At 46.1% G+C, this 20,329-nt stretch overlaps 1 protein-coding gene across 2 annotated transcripts in view; it reads right to left on the bottom strand.

The window, feature by feature from the left end:
* Positions 1–17,651, bottom strand: part of LOC147711182 (neutral ceramidase-like) — a 379,859-nt gene extending 362,208 nt beyond the window's left edge. The window contains exon 1 of one of the 2 annotated variants that reach the window (XM_086921969.1): positions 17,491–17,651. The gene's annotated coding sequence lies outside the window, so the exon portion shown is untranslated. The remainder of the gene's footprint in view (positions 1–17,490) is intronic. The other variant, XM_086921970.1, reaches the window with a different exon arrangement.
* Between the last annotated feature and the right edge of the window lie 2,678 nt (positions 17,652–20,329).

Below are 20,329 nucleotides of genomic sequence, written 5' to 3'. Positions count from 1 at the left end.
TTCAAAGCTTATCGACGACTAGCCGAGCCACTTCTGATACTGGCTTGAAATAGAACCTCTTAAACGTGGCGTCCGCGGACCAATCTGCGGCCCTCATCAAGTCCTCTAACCGAGCCTCTAGGGTAAAAGCTTTCGAGGCCATAGCTCCTCTTGCTGAATGAGCACCAAACTTCTTTGTATCAATCCCCGCCTCCTGCATTACCCAACGCACCCATCTGGCGATTGTTGGGGATGAAACAGCCTTGTACGGTTTCCGTAGGGCAATAAGAAGTTGTCTCTCACCCAGAGGGCGAGTATCATCAGTCATTTCCTCATATGCACGGAGGCACTGCACTACACACAGTTTGGGGGAATCCGGGAAGGCTGGATATGAAATAACCCTTGTAAGGGTCTTAGTTCTCCTGCTCACTGTAAAGGATACCCCTTCCGGGGAAAACACCCTGGCCGTAACATCCAGCGCTCGTACATCCGAGACTCGCCTGCAGGAAATCAGGCACAATAGCGTTGCTAACTTAGCCGTAAGCTCTTTCCGAGACAGAAACCTGTTCGGCTGCCAGGATAGAAACAAATTCAGAACCCTGTTCATGTCCCAGAGGACGGAATACTGCGGTTCGGGAGTTAGCGAGAGGCGAATCCCTTTTAAAAGCCTGCAAACCAATGGATGCTCTCCAATCCGGGAACCCTGCACCAGGTCATGTCCCACCGAGATGGCCGAGCAGAAGGTATTTATCGACCGATAGGCCAAGCCGTCCTCAGCCAAGGAGGCCAGGAAGTTGAGGACATGGACTACATCCGCCCCCACGGGATTGAAACCCCGTCGCACACACCAGCGACGCCATCTGTGCCACGCTGAACGGTATCTCTGGGTGGTGCTATCCGCCCAGGCCTTGGAGAGCAGGTCCTCTGCCTTTCCCGAAAGGCCTGGGAGAGACCAGCGACGCCGGAGATCCTCCATGCCATCAGTCTCAACGAGCCCTCCTGTACCAACCGGTGGGGATTCCCGTCCGGATTCAGGAGAATGTGAGGAGAGTGGGGGAGTAGGATTGTAAAATCCCAGGAAAGTTCCAGAAGAACGGGAAACTAAACTTGAGACCTCCACCATGGCGTGATCATCACCACTTGCGCCGATTGGCAGCGCAGCATCGCTGATACCCGCGTTATCATTGAAAATGGTGGAAACGCATACCCCTGCTCGCCCGACCAGTCCTGGAGGAACGCATCCGTTGCCTCCGCCGACGGGTCCGGGCGCCAACTGAAGTACCTCGGTAACTGGTGGTCCAGGCGGGAGGCGAACAGGTCCACTGAAAACGGACCCCAACGGTCCATCAGTTGGGAGAACACTAGCGGATCCAGCTTCCATACGCTGGCATCCAGGAGGTGCCGGGAGTGCCAGTTGGCCATCTCGTTCTGACGGCCCGGCAAATACTCCGCCGTGACTGAAACCTGACGGTCCAGGCAGAAGTGCCAAAAATCCTTCGCGAGATCCGCCAGCATCTTGGATCTGGTGCCGCCCAGATGGTTGATGTAGCGGACCGCGGATACGTTGTCCATCCGTAGAAGGACACACGACTGGACACGATCCTTGGTCCAACACTGGACCGCAAAGGAACCCACCAGCAACTCCAAGCAGTTGATATGTAACGACTGCTCGTGGGCAGACCAGGCGCCGCCCGTGGAGAACTCTCCGCACCTGGCTCCCCAACCCGAACGACTGGCGTCCGACTCTATCACGATGTCTGGGGCCGAGCCAAATATCGCACGGCCATTCCAGGCCTCAATGTGCGTCAGCCACCAACGCATCTCGTCCCTCACTTCTTCCGACAGCGGGATCAACTGAGAGTACGTCAGACCTTTCCTGAGATGATGCGCTTTCAAGCGTTGCATGGCTCGGTAGTGTAGCGGGCCTGGGAAGATGGCCTGTATCGAGGACGATAACAGGCCCACCAATCTCGCCAGATGACGCAGTGATATCAGCGGTTTCGCCAGGGTTTGGCGCAACTCGTGCCGAATTTTCGACATCTTCCTGGCTGGGAGACTTAAAGAGGCCGACACTGAGTCAATGCTGAACCCGAGAAAGGTTGCGCACTGAGTCGGGCGTAAGAGAGACTTCTTCTCGTTGATAACGAATCCCAGACCCTGCAGCAGGTTCACCGCGAACTGCAGTTGGGATGCTAGGCGCTTTGGACACTGGTCCATAAAGAGCATGTCGTCCAAGTATACTATCATCCTGACACCACACGCGCGCAAAGCCTCCACGGCCGGGCGCGACACCTTTGTGAAACACCACTGCGCAGAGGAGAGCCCGAAGGGCAGCGTGGTGAACTCGTAAACTTGCCCGTCCCACCTGTTGCTGACCTCGATGTCCCCCACGGCCTCGGAACTTCTGACCTCGCGTGGGATAGAAATTGTTGAAGCGGGAGGTGTCCTGTCCATGCCCGCGGCCGGAGTCTTGTCCTCTGTCTGAGGGGTTGCCTCGACCGAACAAGCGGCCCCTGCCTCGTCCGGCCCCTTCAAAAACCTGAGGGGCAAAAACTTTTTTAATATTAGATTGGGCCCTGTCCAAGGACGTGAACGTCGCCACAAATTTACCGAGCTCCTTAATAAAAGGATCCCCGAATAAACCACCTTGCGCCACCACGCCAGCCTCCGAAGAGGCGAGGTCACCCAATTTAGGGTCAATTTTTATCAGCAATGACCTCCTTCTCTCCATGGAGAGGGCACAGTTGGCGTTGCCTAGGAAGATAATGGCGCGCTGCGCCCAGTTAGACAAAACTTCCGGAGAAATCAGGTCCCCCGACACCTTGGCCTCCTCCGCCATGTCGAGGATTTTGGTCATGGGACCCACTGCGTCCAGAAGCTTGTCCTGGCAGGTGCGCCAGGACCGATCTATACCCTTTCGGGGATCTTTAACAAACTTAGCCAGGAAAGTGGCCATTTTTGGGTCTATATCCGGGGTCATCGCCACCTTCCCTTCCAGGGAGGGGCGGGGGCATTCCGCCCTAAGGCGGCTACGCGCGTCCTTGTCCACCGGTCTTCGGAGACGGTTCGCCACATAGAGGGCCACCTTATCTCCCGGCACCCATTCAGAGGAACGGGAGTGTACAATGTCATCCGGGTCCAACATGTCCGAAGGACCCGCAGAGGTGGGTGGCTAGGACAGGAGCCTCGACCTATACGAGCAGGCCTCCTCCTCCGAATCTGGGGAGTCGTCATCCTGCTGTGGCTCCGGGGACATAGTGCGGGGAGTAGGAGGGGGAACTCCTCCGGGAAGGGATGGATCGGGTAAGGGTTCTTCAATCGCCTTAAAGGCGTGCCTAACCTTATCAAAGGCCACCGGGTCAATCCCCTCAACACATGTTTTTTTAGGTGGGGGAGGAACCGTTGACGGGGAAGGATCCGAGGCCGGGGCAGGCGCGGGAATGAGGGCCGCGATTTTCGCGTACGCCTCCTCCTAACGCGCCGAGAGGCGTTGCTCCAGAGGCGCTATCGCCTGATCCACTGCCTTGTAGATGGAATCATCCACCGCCTGGTAGAAATTGTCATCGCAGGAGGCATAATTCAGAGGGTCCTCCTCTGTGTACTGGCTTGACTCCCTCTGCATTCTGAGGTAAATTGGGCTCTACAGGAAGGGAGGTACAGCACAGCCGCTTTCAAACCCCAAGGGGCACACTGTGGGACTAGGGTAACCCAGAGGATATGGTGGCACAAAGGCACAGATATCGGGGCTAGCCCAGGGGACGCAGCAGCCCTCTATGTACTAGGGCACCACCCAGTCAAGCGTCCCCTCGCGCCACACCAGCGCTAATTTCGACCCACTTCGGGGTGTTCACCATGAATACAACCCACTCTGGGCGTCCACAATACTGGAAAAACCTAAATTACGACCTCGCAGGGTGTCAATACCGGGTGGCCAGGGCCAGTGTGCAAAACTGCGCAAACGCGGTAAAAAACGTGTTTAAAGCGCGAGTTCTAGCGCATTTACTGCCAGAGAGAACACTGCCCTCTTGGGGCGCCAGAGGCACACCGCACTCTACCTGGTCAAAAAATCACGTCAGGATCACCAAAGCGTCCCGCGATTATCAGGGGAACCTGCAGGGGTATAAAATCACCAGCGCTAAAGCACAACGCAAAACGCTACCCACAGACACCCCAAAACCACAGGAGAGAGTGAAAAAAGCACTTAACTTGCTGCTGAGCAGCGAAGAAAGAGGAAGCAGCTGCAAGGCATGATGGGTGCTGCCGGAGTACAGAGACTAACAAAGGACTTATCGTTCAGTTTCCTGTTTCTTTCCTAAGTGTTCATGGGAAGAGTAGTTTTATACGTTTTTCTTGCTGCTGTAAAAATAAAGTGAAGAAAGTAAGGCATAATCCGAAGCCTCCAGTCCTGCCATAGAATTCACTATCAGGACATGCAACACACACCAGGGCATGTCCTACCTTTCACATACACTGCACCCTGCCCACAGAGGTACCTTGGGCCTACGTTAGGGGTGAGGGGCATGTAGAAAAGGCAAGGTTTAGGGCCTGGCAAGTGGGTGCTCTTCCCGAGTCGACATTGTAGTTACAAACTGCGCGCAGACTCTGCAATGGCAGGTCAGAGTTACCTTTTTAGGGCTACTCACGTGGGTGGCACAATCAGTGCTGCAGGCCCACTAGCAGCATTTGGTTTACAGGTCCTAGCCCACTCAGTGCACATTACTAGGGACTAACAAGTAAATCAAATACCCAATAATGGAAACACCAATCCATAACACAATTTACACAGAGAGCATATGCACTTTAGCACGGATTAGCAGTGGTAAAGTGCTCAGGGCCCGATTCACAGAATGAACTTAAGACTCAATCCTAAACTTACTACTATCTTGGCATTCACAGAATGCACTTACTACTTTTGGCATTCACAGAATGAACTTACTACTTTTGGTATTCACAGAAGTTAGGATTTTGTCTTAAGTTTGTCTTAAGACAAACTTAAGACAGACTTAAGACAGACTTAAGTTAGGATTTTGTCTTAAGTCTGTCTTAAGTCTGTCTTAAGTTTGTATTAAGTCTGTCTTAAGTCTGTCTTAAGTTTGTCTTAAGACAAACTTAAGACAAAATCCTAACTTCTGTGAATACCAAAAGTAGTAAGTTCATTCTGTTAATACCAAAATAGTAGTAAGTTTAGGATTGAGTCCTAAATTCATTCTGTGAATCGGGCCCTCAGAGTCCTAAAACCAACTCAGACAAGTCAAGAAAAAATAGGAGGAAGAAGCAAAAAGTTTGGGGATAACCCTGCAAAAAGGGCCATTTCCAAGATGCAATCTAAGCATTACACTAGAGGGAGAGAGCAGAGCAGAGTATTATTTTCAAAAAATATCCTGCTGCTGCTCCCTTCCCCTGTGCTGGTGCAAACACAGGCTGGCTGGCTCCAATCACACCTTTGCACTGTAGTGCAAAGGTGTGTTCATGCTCTCTACTAAAGTGTTTGTATTGGATAGGTACCTTTCCAATGCAAAATACTATTCCTAGACATACTTTACCACAGTACAAACATTGGATGTGTGCTGTACAGTGCAGAACACATTCAATGTGTGAAATGTTAGGAGGAATAGAAAGTTAAAATGCCTAACATGGAGCTGAGATACAACATTCCCAAATCATTTTACTCAAATCGGTACTGCAAAAAAATCTGTCTAAAATGTTAAACGTGGTGCCAAAATACATATATATGTGCTAGTGGTCAAAACACATATATGAGCTGTGGATAAGCTCTTTATAACATCTGTACCAGGAAAACATCACAGAGCCAAGCCTGAAGACTCCTTCTCTCGGGTATAAGTAACATTTCTCAAGCTCAAGACTTATTCTTATGGAGCTACCAGACAGCGTGCAAGAATCTACTTCCTCAAAAATCCATACAGTTATAAAAATAAAGGATGTCAGTATTTAATGTTTTGAGCTAACCACAAAAAGACACTTAGTGCAGTTTAAAACTCAAAATAAACCAATGAATACATGATATCCAAACCGAGGGCCATATTTATGGCAAAGTCATTCAGCGCAGCAAGTCACCTTGCTGTGGTGTGTGACAGGGGAAGGACTGGAATGCGCCATATTTGAAAGAATATGGCACACTGCTGACTTTGGCCGACTAGCGCTGTTAATATTGGAAAATACGATATCAATGCACGTCATGATATATGTACGTATAATAACAAACTTGCATCACTGTTGTTGAGTTCACTGATATCACCTCCCCCTCAACACACGTGGTCAGGCAGGCACTGTGACCTTGTCCTGAAGCAACTGATGGACAGTTCACAAGTGAGGTGACACGTAACCCTTGGATAAGCTTGCGAACAGGAAAACCCTTATCGATCCCACAGATAGGCAGTGGCACCACCCTGGTTTTAGGAGATTGGCCCCAATAAAACATGTTTTGCCAGAGGGGAACGCGTTCTCAAAACAAAATAAAGTCAGATGCCACATTAAGTTAGGAACACTCAGTCAATCAGAACTCAGAATGCCCACCACACGTAGTGATCACTCGCTCCCCAGGCCGGACATCTGGACATGTACCTCCTTGTCCCACATTGTTTGCACATAAGTTCAAAACCCACCGCCGCTTCTGATCAAATGACTACATTTATTGCCCCGTGACTATGTCCAGGTTTCTATCTCCAAAGGAATGTGCAAATTACTTTATAACGCGTCATATAATGTATAAAATGATGTCCGAAACCAATGTGCTTTGAGACAGTCTTCAGAGCCAGACTCTGTTGCCTGCCTTCCCTACCGCTGTGTTTAATTAAACCAACCGTTCCTGTTTTGCCAAATGCCTCTTGTCTTTTATTTTTTCAAGGCAAATTCACATTTGTGCAAGGGTGCCTGCGTTGTAAGGAGAATTGTTTTTGTGCAGGAAGGGGCAATTTGCCACACAAAAACAATCACATGAGGCAGTATCTTCATTCTATGTGTTCGGCAGAATGCAGCACCCATGGAAAAAGGGAGTAACAAGCAGAAATAAAGAGATTTCTACTTGTTATGCTTCACCTGGGAAAGTACTTCTACTTTCCTTAAGCTGACCCATACCCCCCTATAACTGGTGTTTAAGATGTCCAAAGTCAAAGAAGTGTGGTTTTAAATAAACAAGGGCCTCATGTACATATCTTTTTTGTTGGTCTCAGAGGGCCCATTTCACAGAACAGGGACATTTGTTACTGCAAAAAAGCATTTTGAAATGTACAAAGATAAATTGAAATTCAGTAACTTGTTACCGAATTGCGAGGCGCCACCCCCCTTAAGGGCGTGGCGCCGTTAGTGGCAGCCAAAGGGCGGACCATCAAGGAGTCGCTTCTGGGGCATTCGACCCGGAAGTGAAAGTAATGGGGGACCAAAGGAAGTGCGCCATAGTAACGCCCCGGAAGCAGCCATGGGGCGCGAGGCTTAAAAGCCCGCGACCATCTTAGAGACCCCCTCTTTGTCTGCTGACCGCCCAGGAGTCGGACGTAGCTGGAAGAAGTCATCGTAGAACCGTTGCGTGGATCGTGGTTTAGCGAGGGTCAATCCGACTCGGGAATACGGTTAGCGGGCCTTACAGTGTGATGCGTGTTATTAGTAGTATTAAGCAGGCGATATTGCGTGCGAGTGGTTTTCCTGTAGTGCAAGCGTGTGGGGCAAGGGGTTTTTTGGTGATAGAGCATCAATATCCCTTGGGCACAGCGGTAATTACAGAGTGCGCAGGAGCAGGGAGCTCCCGGGATCGAATTTTAGCGTAAGGGATGGGAGGATACTCCGAATGCATGTAGCTATTAAGCGGTACTAATGCTTTTTTTTTAAAGTGCAGAATGCCGCCGAAAAGGGTACAGAAGGGCAAAGAGCCCCCAGCCAAGAGAGATGATTACCTCGCTCTTACAGAGCTTCTGGAGTTCACAAAAGAGAGAGGCGTGGATTGGGCGCTAAAGACTATGCGAGAAGGAGCTAGAGCCGACGCGAACCCACAAGAAGAAAGAGGGAGAGGCAAGAGAACGCGGCGTACGCCGGAAAAGCTTAAAGAGGCGGCGAAGGACAAGCGGCCCAGGGTGGCCGAGCCCCAACCAGCATCACCAGGTGAGGAGGAGATGCTAGAGACAATTGACTTGAGAGCGGTTACAGATAAAGACAAGGTCGCCCTTGAGGGACAGATTGTTACTGCTAAGACAGCACAAATAGGGGGGGCTCTCGTCGCTAATGCGGAGGCGCCCTGCTCCCAGATTACTTTACCGCCGGTAATAGCGCAACCGGGTAGCGGAGTATCGCAAGTCTGGGTACAATCCGGAGGAGTGGCGCAGTTACTGGGGATGCAGTTATATGGTTCACATGGTCAGGCAATCGGTAATGGTCCAGTAAACACGATGATCCCCACCACGACGTACCCGGCAAGTGGGGGGCCGGTAATGTTGAGCGCCTACCCGAGTTTAGGGTGTCCACCACAGGCCCCAACAGCTAACACCGCAGTTGATTTGTCTGTGTTGCCTAATATCCAGATACAAGGGGGGGCTGGGGTGCAGTCGGCAGGTCATCCAATGTTAGCATATAGCCCGTTAATGTTCGGTTCAACCTCAATGACATTGTCGCCATCTACGGGATCACCTGGCACGTACCCGCGGATATAAAAGAGAAGATACTTAGGGGTGAATATGTGGATGTGTTCGACCTCATCAATGCAGGGGTGGCCTCAGGGAAAGCCAGGGGTGGGAAAGAAGGCGAATACACTCAGAAAAAGGCGTGGGTTGATTGGTCCATGAAGAATTGGATCACGGGATTTGCCATTTATGCTGCAGTCATGCTGGAAAAATACCCCGGGCTGGGCCCTCAAATGATGAGTTACATATCCTTGATACATGGGGCGGCAGCTGAGTTCCCAGGTCAGGGATGGTTGAAATACGATAACAAGTTCAGACAAATGAAGGCAGTCCACCCAAGGATAGCATGGGATCAACGAGAAATCAATCTATGGCACACAGTGTTTTATTATTCCCCTTCAACGTCTAAGACTAGTCCCCCTGCTCAGAGTCAGTCCTTTCGGAGCGACAGAGGGGTCGGTGATAAGAAACAGACATGCTGGCAGTTTAACAAAAATGAGTGTACCAGGGGGATCTCGTGTAGGTACAAGCACTGCTGTTCGTACTGTGGGGGAACGTCTCACCCAGAAGTCAGATGTTTCAAGAAAACAGGAAACACTAATGAACAGACCGTTCATACCACCACTGCAAAAGGGAAGCCACCTAAAACATCTGACAAGGCTCCCAACTCCCATTAAACTTCATGTCTTGACACACCTTCTTAGTAAGTACGATAAACTAGAGGAGGCTCAGTTCCTGATTAATGGCTTTACATTTGGTTTCCGCATCCCGTCCACAGCTTCCCCTACTAAGGTCCCGCCTCGCAATCAAAGTTCAGTGCTCCAGAATATGGAGGCAGCGCAAAACAAGATCATGAAAGAAGTTGCTTTGGGGCGGGTCACGGGTCCTTTTAAAACTCCCCCTAATCCTGATCTGGTCTGCTCACCCCTGGGTTTAGTTCCTAAAAAAGAGGGGGGTAAATTCCGGCTTATACATAATCTATCAAGCCCCCCAGGGTTATCGGTCAATGATAAGCTGGATCCAGAACTGTGCACGGTGCGCTATACAACCTTCGACTCAGCAATTGAAAAACTACAGGCCTTGGTTGAAGGAGCCTTGATGGCCAAGGCCGATATTGAATCAGCGTTTAGGCTACTTCCGGTCCACCCAGATGACACCAAGCTCTTGGGTTTCACCTTCAATGACAATTATTTCATAGATCTGTGCATGCCCATGGGATGCTCTATTTCTTGTGCAGTTTTTGAGACTTTTGCCAGGTTCCTTGAATGGGCGGTGGACCAATTCCTGACCTCAGACAGATCCCACGCTGTGGTGCATTACTTAGACGACTTTCTATTCATGGGCCCTAAGCGTTCTCTGTCATGCAGGAAGGCCCTGCTGGGCTTCCAGCACCTGGCCACAGCGCTGGGGGTGCCATTGGTACTGGAAAAAACAGAAGGTCCCACTACATGTCTGACATTTTTGGGCATTGAAGTCGATACCGGAGCAGGCATGTGCAGGTTGCCAAGAACAAAGGTAGATGCCTTCAAGGCCGCAATTGATAGCTGCTTAGAAGCAAAGAAGGTTACTTTACATCAGTTACAGGTCCTGTTAGGGCAACTGAACTTCGCTTTGAGGGTCATACCGATGGGCAGGGCTTTCTCCGGGGGTATAGCGAGGGCTATGTCTGGGCTTCGTGCAAAGCACCACAGAGTAAGACTCTCAGCTGACGTGAGGAGGGACTTGTTGATTTGGAAGTGTTTCTTGCAGGAATTCAATGGCACGGTGTTGTGGCGGGCAGCCAGCACCGCAAATACCGACCTCGAGCTGTTCACTGATGCAGCAGGGAGTATTGGTTTTGGAGCAATTCTGGGGCCTAAGTGGCAGTATGCCAACCACAACTCAAGTTACCTGTTCAAGTTTTGGCCTTTTTTCAGAAGCCGAGGTAGGCAAAGTCATGCTCGAAGTTAAGTCAGGATCCTCACTAGATCCATGTCCGCACCACATTTTTTCTCAGCTAACCCCTGTAATTTGCCCTGCCGTAACGAAAGCACTCAATCTTTCCTTATGCTCTGCTAAATTTCCAGGATCTTGGAAGCAGGCCCTAGTCACCCCACTAGTAAAAAAAGCAGGATTAGATGTAAACAACCCTGCCAACTATCGACCAATATCCCAGTTACCTTACCTCTCAAAAGTGCTGGAGAAACTGGTCAATAGACGGCTATCCACTTATTTGGAAGCCAATGAACTGTTGGATGTCTCTCAGACAGGTTTCAGGGCGAACAACAGTACTGAAACAACACTTTTGGCGGTGACGGATAATATCAGGGCCCAGGTGGATCAGGGTAAGACAGTCGTCCTGATACTCTTGGATTTATCGGCGGCTTTTGATACCGTACCACACGACCAACTACTAAAAGCCCTGGAAGGGAAAGGTATTCGAGACCAGGCATTGGGATGGCTACAATCCTTTTTGGCGGATCGAACACAATCAGTGTGTCTGGGTGATTTCATTTCTCCCCAGCGAAACATTAAATATGGGGTTCCTCAGGGGGCTTCATTAAGCCCAACCCTGTTTAATGTATTTGTTTCCTCATTGGCAGCCATTGGAAGAAAGTGGGGTGTTGAAATGTGTTCTTATGCTGACGACACCCAGCTGATGGTCACCATTGATGAGAAAGATGATCCTAAAACTCGACTACTAAAATGCCTGACTGAGCTGGCCAATTGGATGCAAGAGCACTGTCTGAGATTAAATGCAGACAAGTCAGAAATCCTCCTGTTTGGCAAAAATCCCCAGCTCTGGGACAACAGCTGGTGGCCAAGTAACCTGGGCTTGCCCCCAAATCCTACCATAAAAGCGAAAAACTTGGGTGTGGTATTGGACAGTGCTCTGTCCATGAAATCACATGTCTCCACTGTCTGTGGCAGAGGCTTTGCATTATTGAAAATGCTCAGACGAGTCTTCCCCTGGATTCCGACTGAGTGTAGGAAGACCCTGGTCCAGTCGCTGCTGATGAGCAGACTGGACTACGGCAACTCTCTGTTTGTTGGAATGGCAGACTATCTTTTCTCTAAACTGCAGATAGTGCAAAATGCCGCTGCAAAGGCTGTATGCAATAAGAAGAGATATGATTCGGCCAAAAGTTGCATGCGAGAACTACATTGGCTCCCAATGCGACAAAGAGCCAACTTCAAATTACTGTGTATCACACACAAGGTACTTTACAATACAGGCCCTACCATTCTACACAATAAAGTCAAATTCCATAGACCATCAAGGAACCTTCGATCCAGAACTGCAGGAAGAGCAAACACTACCCACGTGAAGACTGTCAGGATGGGAGAGCGGGCTTTCTCTCATCTAGCTGCAACCAAGTGGAATGAACTACCTCCCAATCTCAGACTGACAGAATGTCTCTTATCATTTAGGAAACAATTAAAGACACTACTCTTCCCTAAACCAGAATAATCAGTAATCAATGCGGTTACCGTACCCCTCAGCACCAAACCTCAGCGCCGTGATATCCTACCTAGGATGATTGTTAGCGCTTTATAAATAAATTAAATACAAATACAAATACAAATGCAGCATTGGCCAGAAGAATGGATAGAACAAGATTTGACCCGTAACGTCACTTTCCTAGAACTGTTCCCTATAGTAGTGGCGTTGAATTTGTTGGGGGATATGCTCGCAAACAGACACATTGTTTTCTGGTCAGATAGCATGTCGGTAGTTATGGTGATCAATAACCAGAGAGCAACCTGCACATGGGTGCTCCGTCTTCTAAAGGAGCTAATATTGCAATGTTTACGTTACAATGTACATTTCACTGCGAGGCATGTCCCTGGGGTTGAGAACCAGGCGGCTGATGCGTTATCTCGTTTTAAGTTGACAGAGTTCCGTGCGCACTGGCCGCAAGCAGAGAAGACAATGACAACTTTCCCAGCGGAGCTATGGAAGTTTGGTGCCCCACAGCCTCCGAGTTGATAGCGGCATCCTTGGCCCCCAAGACTAAGTGTATGTATCAGAAGTCTTGGGAATGTTATAAGATATACTTAAGGGGTCCGGGCCTAGTAGATGCTTTCATATCTCAGAGTGTGTTAGGATTTCTAGTACAGCAAAAGCAGTCAGGGAAATCAGTGGCTTTTATGAAAAGACAATTATCAGCATTAGCATTTTATGCAGGGTTAAAAGATGTTACCGACCCAACGAAAGACCAGAGGGTGAGAAGAGCCGTTAAGGGGTGGGAACGTTTAACGCCAGGTGCGAAGGACTCCAGGAGGCCCATAGACGTAGGGAAGTTGGTAAAGATCTTAGAGACGTTACAGCTCGTTTGTTTTTCCCCGTACGAGACTCAATTATTTAGGGTGGCATACATGTTAGCCTTTTGTGGAGCGTTACGGATCTCAGAGTTACTCCCGGCCTCTAAGACAGATAGGGAGGGAGGTTTAAGGCTCACGGACATTATAGAGTCTGCAGATGTCCTGAGACTCAGAGTTCGGAAGTCGAAAACGGATCCTTAAGGGAAAGGGACTTGGCTACAACTCGGAAGAGTGGAGGGAGAGTCTTACTGCCCAGTTAGGCTGATGAGAGAGTACATGCAAGCCAGGCCTCGAATAGACGACGATAGGGTGTTGGTTCACAAGAATGGTTTGCCCCTCACCGGGTTCCAGTTCACAAGGGTAGTAAAAATGACCTTAGAAAAGATCGGTGTTTGGAATTGTGATTTGGTATTTGGAAAGGGCATGTTTAGGGGGCACATTCCAAATACTGAATCTCAGTGGTATGTATAATTGTTTTGTGACTGAATTCCAGTTGCAAAACATATATTTTTGTATTGACTACTGAAAGGCAGTTGTAACGATTGGCAAATGGGGACCCCTTCCCCTTTAAGAATGTTTAAAAAAATAGTTTTTAAGAACAAGGAACACTGCCTAATCTTAGAAATTGAAACTTAAATGTTTCATGTTTAGTTTTTGAAATGCATCTATTTCCCTTTAACAAAAACGGAAGGCAATTTAAAAAAAATGCTTTATTAAAAAGCAAACACAGACAGGTTGGTCTGCTGACTCCAGCAATCCACAATCCCTGTGAAGGCTACCATTCCAAATAGGTCGCAAACTGCAATCTACCTCATTAATATAGGTCACCATAGGATGACTTGCGACCCACTAGAAATCGCAAATTGTGATTTCCTAATCGCGACTCGGTATGAATCGCAATTCCTAATTTTTGTACATCTCGCACTAAATCACATATGCTAATTCTTTTAAATCTAAAATATTAGTGACCTCTGCATTCTCACAAAGCTCTCTATCTTTTTCTCACCTCCTCCTCTTCTTCAAATAAAACGGCACTGGTGATTGTTCCCACTTGTTGGATCAATTCATCTAAAGCTGTCTCTATTCAGTGTGCTGCTATCTAAGGGGCTGTATAATAGAGTTGGCTGGCTGAATTAAAGTTACAGTTTTATAAAAACAGCTCACTTCAGATTCACTAGTTTGATCAAATGTTACGTACTCATTTGAATGTATATATAAATACATGCACATTTGAAAGTGTATGTACCTGTAAGTATGGATTACCACAATGGGGATGAGCAGTAATACATATATTTTATTCTTGCTACAGAGGCAATGGATTCATGGCTTTTTCGCATAAGAGTGCCCGGTGTGCTGGAGATGCCCAGTAAAATATATTTGACATACCCTTGTATAGACCAAGAACTCTGAGTGTTTTCAGTCCTTGCTCGCGTTTTTAGTTCGGGTATCTTGCATGAAAAAACGTCAATTTGCCCCTCTTCCCTGCAGATGTGCATGTATTTGAGAGCCATGCAAACGCAGAATGACACATCTCAATAATAACGTTACATTTGATCTTAAAATTCCAGAAAACATGGCGCTATTTTTATCCTAAATGGGGAGCCCTGCATAAAAAGCCAAATATTTGAAGCCGGTGTTTCAATAATGAAATAAGTCCAGGGAATAAAGGCAACACGTTCTTATTAATTTTGCTTAAGAAATCCTGGATAATGTGTGAATGTTTCCATTTTTCTCATGTTCATATCTGAAAATGAGTGTAATTCCATTTAATAGCCACTGTTATAAACGCCTGTAGCACACTATACTTCTGCCGGGTAAAACAGCAACTCGGTACACCATTCAAGCAGTTTCTCGTAGACCAAGGAATCAGGAAAAGCAAAAGCTGCAGGCAGGCAATTGTGAGTAGGACCTAAACAGTAAAAATATCATGGAGAGTTCAGAACACGGTGACTTTTTCTTCCCCCAAGGTTTTCCCATCTAATGTGTGTTTGGAAAAGGTTTAAATTGCCAACCAACTATTCAGAATAACAGACATCACCGCACGCCTACTTGAACCAACTACTATACACGTTTTATGCCTGCCTTCGTACCCTGATAACTGACAATAAAAATCATGGCCAGGGTCCTGTGCAGAGTGAGCAATCATGAAAGAACAGCACACGCTACAGACAAGTGTGGCGACGCGTGTTGCATGAACGTAAGCAAAATTAATCCCTCACTTAAACTTGATTACCATAAGGAAGAGAGGAGAGGAGGTCTGTAAAGCAGTACATTGCAGAGAGCTCTGTCTGCAAACAAAACCATCAAACCTATACTGTGAAAATCTATGACTTTGAGGAGAAGATCTTTTAAAGCAAAGAATCCACTCTGCCTCCACCCACCCTCTACCCCAAGTGGCCAATAGTCAAGGGTGGACCATGTAGTTTGGAACAGAATGGGATACATTATGCAATCCAGATCCAAAATCATACATTCTCTGAGGCTTGGAGCAACCAGCCAGATTCAGGCGATGAAGGATGGACAAAGAACAAGAGATAAAACATTGATACATACAGCAATACTACACACCACATCTCCTTCCATAAAAACTTTGAAAAAGTGAAAAGTGACACCCCTAACCAATTATATATAATTATTATTATTATTAGGGGAAGCAGACGTGTTCTGGTGTTGCTCCTGTTGTTATTATTGTAGATGTGTATATATTTTAGCTGATATGATATTCCTTCTTAGGACCAAACTTAATCCTTGACAATTGACGGATCTTCAATGAACAACCATCATCATTCTACTCTAACACTGCTTCTTCCGGGAATTTATATTCTTTAAAATTGCCCTCGATAGCTTAGTAAGAGTGCATTCTAGTCTTGATGAGGCCTTCCAAGTACCATTTGACTCCAAGCCTCTAAGTGAAGAGTAAAGTAGATGTTTTGGAATGAAGCATCAGCTTGTGACTGCAGTAACACGCCTCTAGGGAAAATTCTGCATGGCTCATGCCAGATTTTTTGGATATCCCCATTGAGATACATGTAGTTATTTTAAAAATCTGGCATGGATCCGGCCCTCCAGGACCGGTTTGGGGACCCCTGCAATTAAGGTTTATGAGCCATGTAGGATTTTCCCGAGAGGCGTGTTACTGCAGGCACAAGCTGATGCTTCATTCTAAAACATCTACTTTACTCTTCACTTAGAGGCTTGGAGTCAAATGCCACACTTTTTTCATTCCCCTTGCAACCTTGTCCCTAAACCTTCACAACTAGCATTTACTGTAAGTACACAGTTTGCAATTTGTGAGCAATGACAGAGTACAAAGGTAGTCAAAATACATTTCTTAGTGGAATTCAATGCAGCCTAATATTCACCAGCCCATAACATTTTGTTACCTACTGTATATGTTATTCTTGTACAAAAAAAATCTATAATACTCATATATAATGCCTTATAAGAAAAACACAAATTTTGGTTCTAGTGCAAAAACTTTCCTGTAGTATGAAATGAAGCAGAAACTCTTTGACTTATTCGGTACTACACAAGCAGCAAAATGGTGCAAATATATTTCCCTAAATTCTACGCAGAATATGTTGCAAAGTACAATCTATATTCTTATTTCTACACCATAAATTCCACATCTATTTTACAAATCGACTAAGCATAAGCTCTCTTGAACCTTATGGAACAAAAGACCAATGACCCGAATTCAGGGAGTCATTAACGGTAAATTTACCAAATAAAAGTTACTTAAGAGAAAATAAATCATGAGCAGGTGGCAGAATCTTCTCACGAAAAAAAACGTGGGAGGTCCTCGAAAATAATCATGGAAGACACAAACACTACCACTCCCTTCTCAAAACCAAGCTTCGTGCTGCCAATCCTCAAAACGAGGCTACGCTTACCGAATGATGCAGAAAAGGGGCAGTTGTACAACATTAAATAAAATACCTTCTTTGCACAGGAAATACATGAAACTTAATAGGCATACTAGAACCTATGTGCTATTTAGGTTAATGTAAAAACGACATTGCCATTCAGTAATAATATGTATCAGTACAAGTTAAAGTATGCATCGGCATTTAAATGTTTGCAATGCAAGTAAGTGTTTGAGGCAAAGGTACAAACAATTCTAATTGCTTATAATGTACCACTCTCCTTTTTAGATATATCTTCAGTGACCACTTCTGTGGCCAGAAATTCTGCCACTAGACATAGATTTATGTGAATCCTATGACGTTTCAATATCCTCCAATATCATGTGAGGTTGTTGGAGAGTACTTTATTTCAGACGCCAAATTCAAGAAGAGTCCCCCTCACAAAAATAGGGATGTAGAAAATATGACATTCAATTCTTTTTATTTGCAACTATTCATAAATCAGCGGTCAAATTCACTGCCCATTCTGGTCATCTCCATGAACAAAAAGACGTAGACAAGGTTTCTAACTTTCATAAATCGTAGAAAAAAGTCCCACTTCCGTGCCCTGTGGCAGTACATACAGACATGAAAGACCGAAAATCGACCAGACTGAACCTTTATATAAATATGTTTCGTAATCAGGCAAACATCTAAGTGTGAAAGGATCTTACCTTAAATGACTTTTGAAGTAAGTTCAGGCTCGTGTTACTCCTTTAAAATTGAAAATTCTTTTACATTTTCATAGATTTATAAGGCAAGCATCGTGTTGCATGCTGTTCTTCCTCCACGCTCAGCGCAAAGAGCTCCGAGAAGCACCTTAAAGTCTGTGACCAACTTATCTTTATTGCTTTCACAATATTAGTCAACCTCTGTAAGCAGGGGACAGTACTTGATAAGAGCTCTGTAGCGTGACACAATATAGACTGTAAAACAAATGTTTTTGACAAATGTTGTTTTAGTCCAAGAGGTCAAATACTAACTGGAAACCTGAGAACTGAAAAGCTCGCCTAAAGTAAGAAAGCATTTATTTTTACTTCATGAACAACTCATTAATTATTTTAAACCATGTGAAAAGTGATTACTAATTGGTTGGAGAAGAAAGTGAGCACCAGGAAGCTACGACCAGGGTTGCCACCTGTGCTGACTTTGGAAGAGCAGACGCTTCCATTTTTGTGTTAAGATTCCATTGACTATACTATCACCGTTTGCATTCATTAGATATTAGAACTGTCCCTCAATCTCTTTCCTTACACCTCATACAGTGGAATGCACCTTTAAAAAGGCTGGATCCAGGGGAAACTCTAGGCTCATGGCGGCTCTGCTGGGCAGGGATCATAGGTAGGGGGCCCCGGAAGAGGAGGTCCAGGCGGGGAGGAGCCCCCCCCCGAAGCTCAGGAAGGTGGAACAGAGACGGAGGTCGCCAAATCCCTACCAGGGGCACCAACGCAAATGTGTATCCATCCTCAGAGGATTATTATATTAAGGATATATATTGGCGTGGCGGCCCCTGGGGTTTGGCGGCCCTGTGCAGGTGCACAGCTTGCACATGCCTAAGGCCGCCCATGCTGGATCAGTCCAGCACTCCTCTCGAGACAGATGCAGTAACCTGAGGATACTGTATTGAGTAAGACGCTCCAGCACTGAACGTTCCTACCGCCTTCTTTAGACTCATTTCTGCCCCTCTCTCCTCACCACCTGGTCGCCCTTCCTTTCCACTCTATGTGGCACCTTTATCCTTTAAAAGTTCAGTAAAATTTGACTTCTTTTTTACTTATCACTTCATAGCAATGAAGGTTTTATCTAGATGGTAGGAGCGTGTGTGGAGATCAACTGCATACTGTCTTTCACACCACAGTGGTGTTGTGGCACAGAGAATCTACTGCAACAGCATGATACTCTGTATGCCTCAGTAGACCATTGCCCAGCACCTTTCCTTTCAGTTGTACACTCCAGGGTAGATGTTCCAAGCAGGGCTGGCTTTAGCGCTGGTGGTGCCCGGTGCGACAATTGTTTTCGTTGCACCCTATTACCTCCTTCTCCGTGGATTCCCTCACTATCACCCTCCATCAGAACCCCACATCTCTCCATAGTCCCTCTTTCACACATACATTTATTTTCGTTTTCAAGCATTGTTTGGGGTTGACTTCACTAATAAGAATGTATTTGCACCCAGACTAACCCTTTTCAGCAACTTTAGGACTAGATAGAGAAGCAATACCTAAAAATCACATAACGTTCTAATGAATGCTATGCAGTTTGCATGCAACACTTTCATGACAGTTCATAAGTCACTAGGATATATTTGGCTTGTAACTTATGAATTGCAAGTAATAAAATCATTTATGTGACAAAAGCATTAACCCACTGAGCTATCCACATAATATACAGTTCTGTGATCTGCATAGTAGGCGTTATTTCTCCTCTACTTTATGATCAGTCAAACTGCCACTAAACAACATTCTGATCTCTCTCCAGCTGGAACATTAATCACCAGCTATCTTGGCATTTCTTGTTATTGTTCCCTGAAATCTGCAGGATACACAGGAAACTCTGCTGCAAGTGCTTGTAAACCCATAGCTATTTCTAAACACAGCGCCCCCCAAGGTCATCGCCAGTTGTGGATGCACTGGTCTTACCACCTAAAGCCAGCCCAGGCTCCTGCCCTCAGCTACAGCATTTCTTGTTAGCATCTTGTGTTGTTAACCCACTGGAATGACTCCTAACATACAGCTAATCTGTTTTTATCTGTGAACAGTGAGCACTCACTCCCACATATTCCATGGCATTGTAGTCAAATTGTGGGACAGTGCATAGGATTACGCACAATTATAAAATTCGTAATTTCATAACATTTCTTGAAAATTATGTGATTACCTAAAATTATGTGAATGTTGTAAAATGGCATTCGCCAATATCTCTATAAATAATTTTTGTGTAAAAGCATACCTTACCAAAATAAGCCACACAAGATACTTGGAGGAGACTGGTGCGAGCTGAAACTGCTTCTTGGCATAATTGTGTAATGCCAAATTTTGCAACGTTTGTGTAATAAAAGCTCGAACAATTTGTGAATTTGTTTTAACATAATTTAGATTTTGAAAATCCACAGACTCACCGTGCCTTAGTGTGCTTTGAGTAAAGTGCATGTGAGGATATCCAGTGTTTTGGTGCTGTAGTTTGTAGGAGTACAGTCATGTTGTCCGCCATTTACTGGTGCAATATGAATTATAGTCGAGGCAGACATCCAATAGCACGTGTGGATCAAAGATTACATTTGGCAAAAAAGTAAAATATTCAAAGTGACTGACAAAATTGAGGTGGGAGGACTTAGGACCTATTATGTGCTAAAAGAGTGCTTCGTGCTTTGGATAGTCTGAGATTGTTTATATTAAACACCACTGTGGTGTGAAAGACTAGATCCAATGGGCGCAATGGACTCTTTCACCTCTCAATGCAACTACCACTGATCACACACAATTTAACATGTTCAAAAATAGTACAAATGGAGAA

The sequence above is a fragment of the Lissotriton vulgaris genome, chromosome 5, assembly GCF_964263255.1.
Source record: "Lissotriton vulgaris chromosome 5, aLisVul1.2, whole genome shotgun sequence".
Classification (NCBI taxonomy): Eukaryota; Metazoa; Chordata; class Amphibia; order Caudata; family Salamandridae; genus Lissotriton; species Lissotriton vulgaris.
Note: the sequence above shows the minus strand (reverse complement) of the source record. Positions and strands in the feature narration are given on the sequence as shown.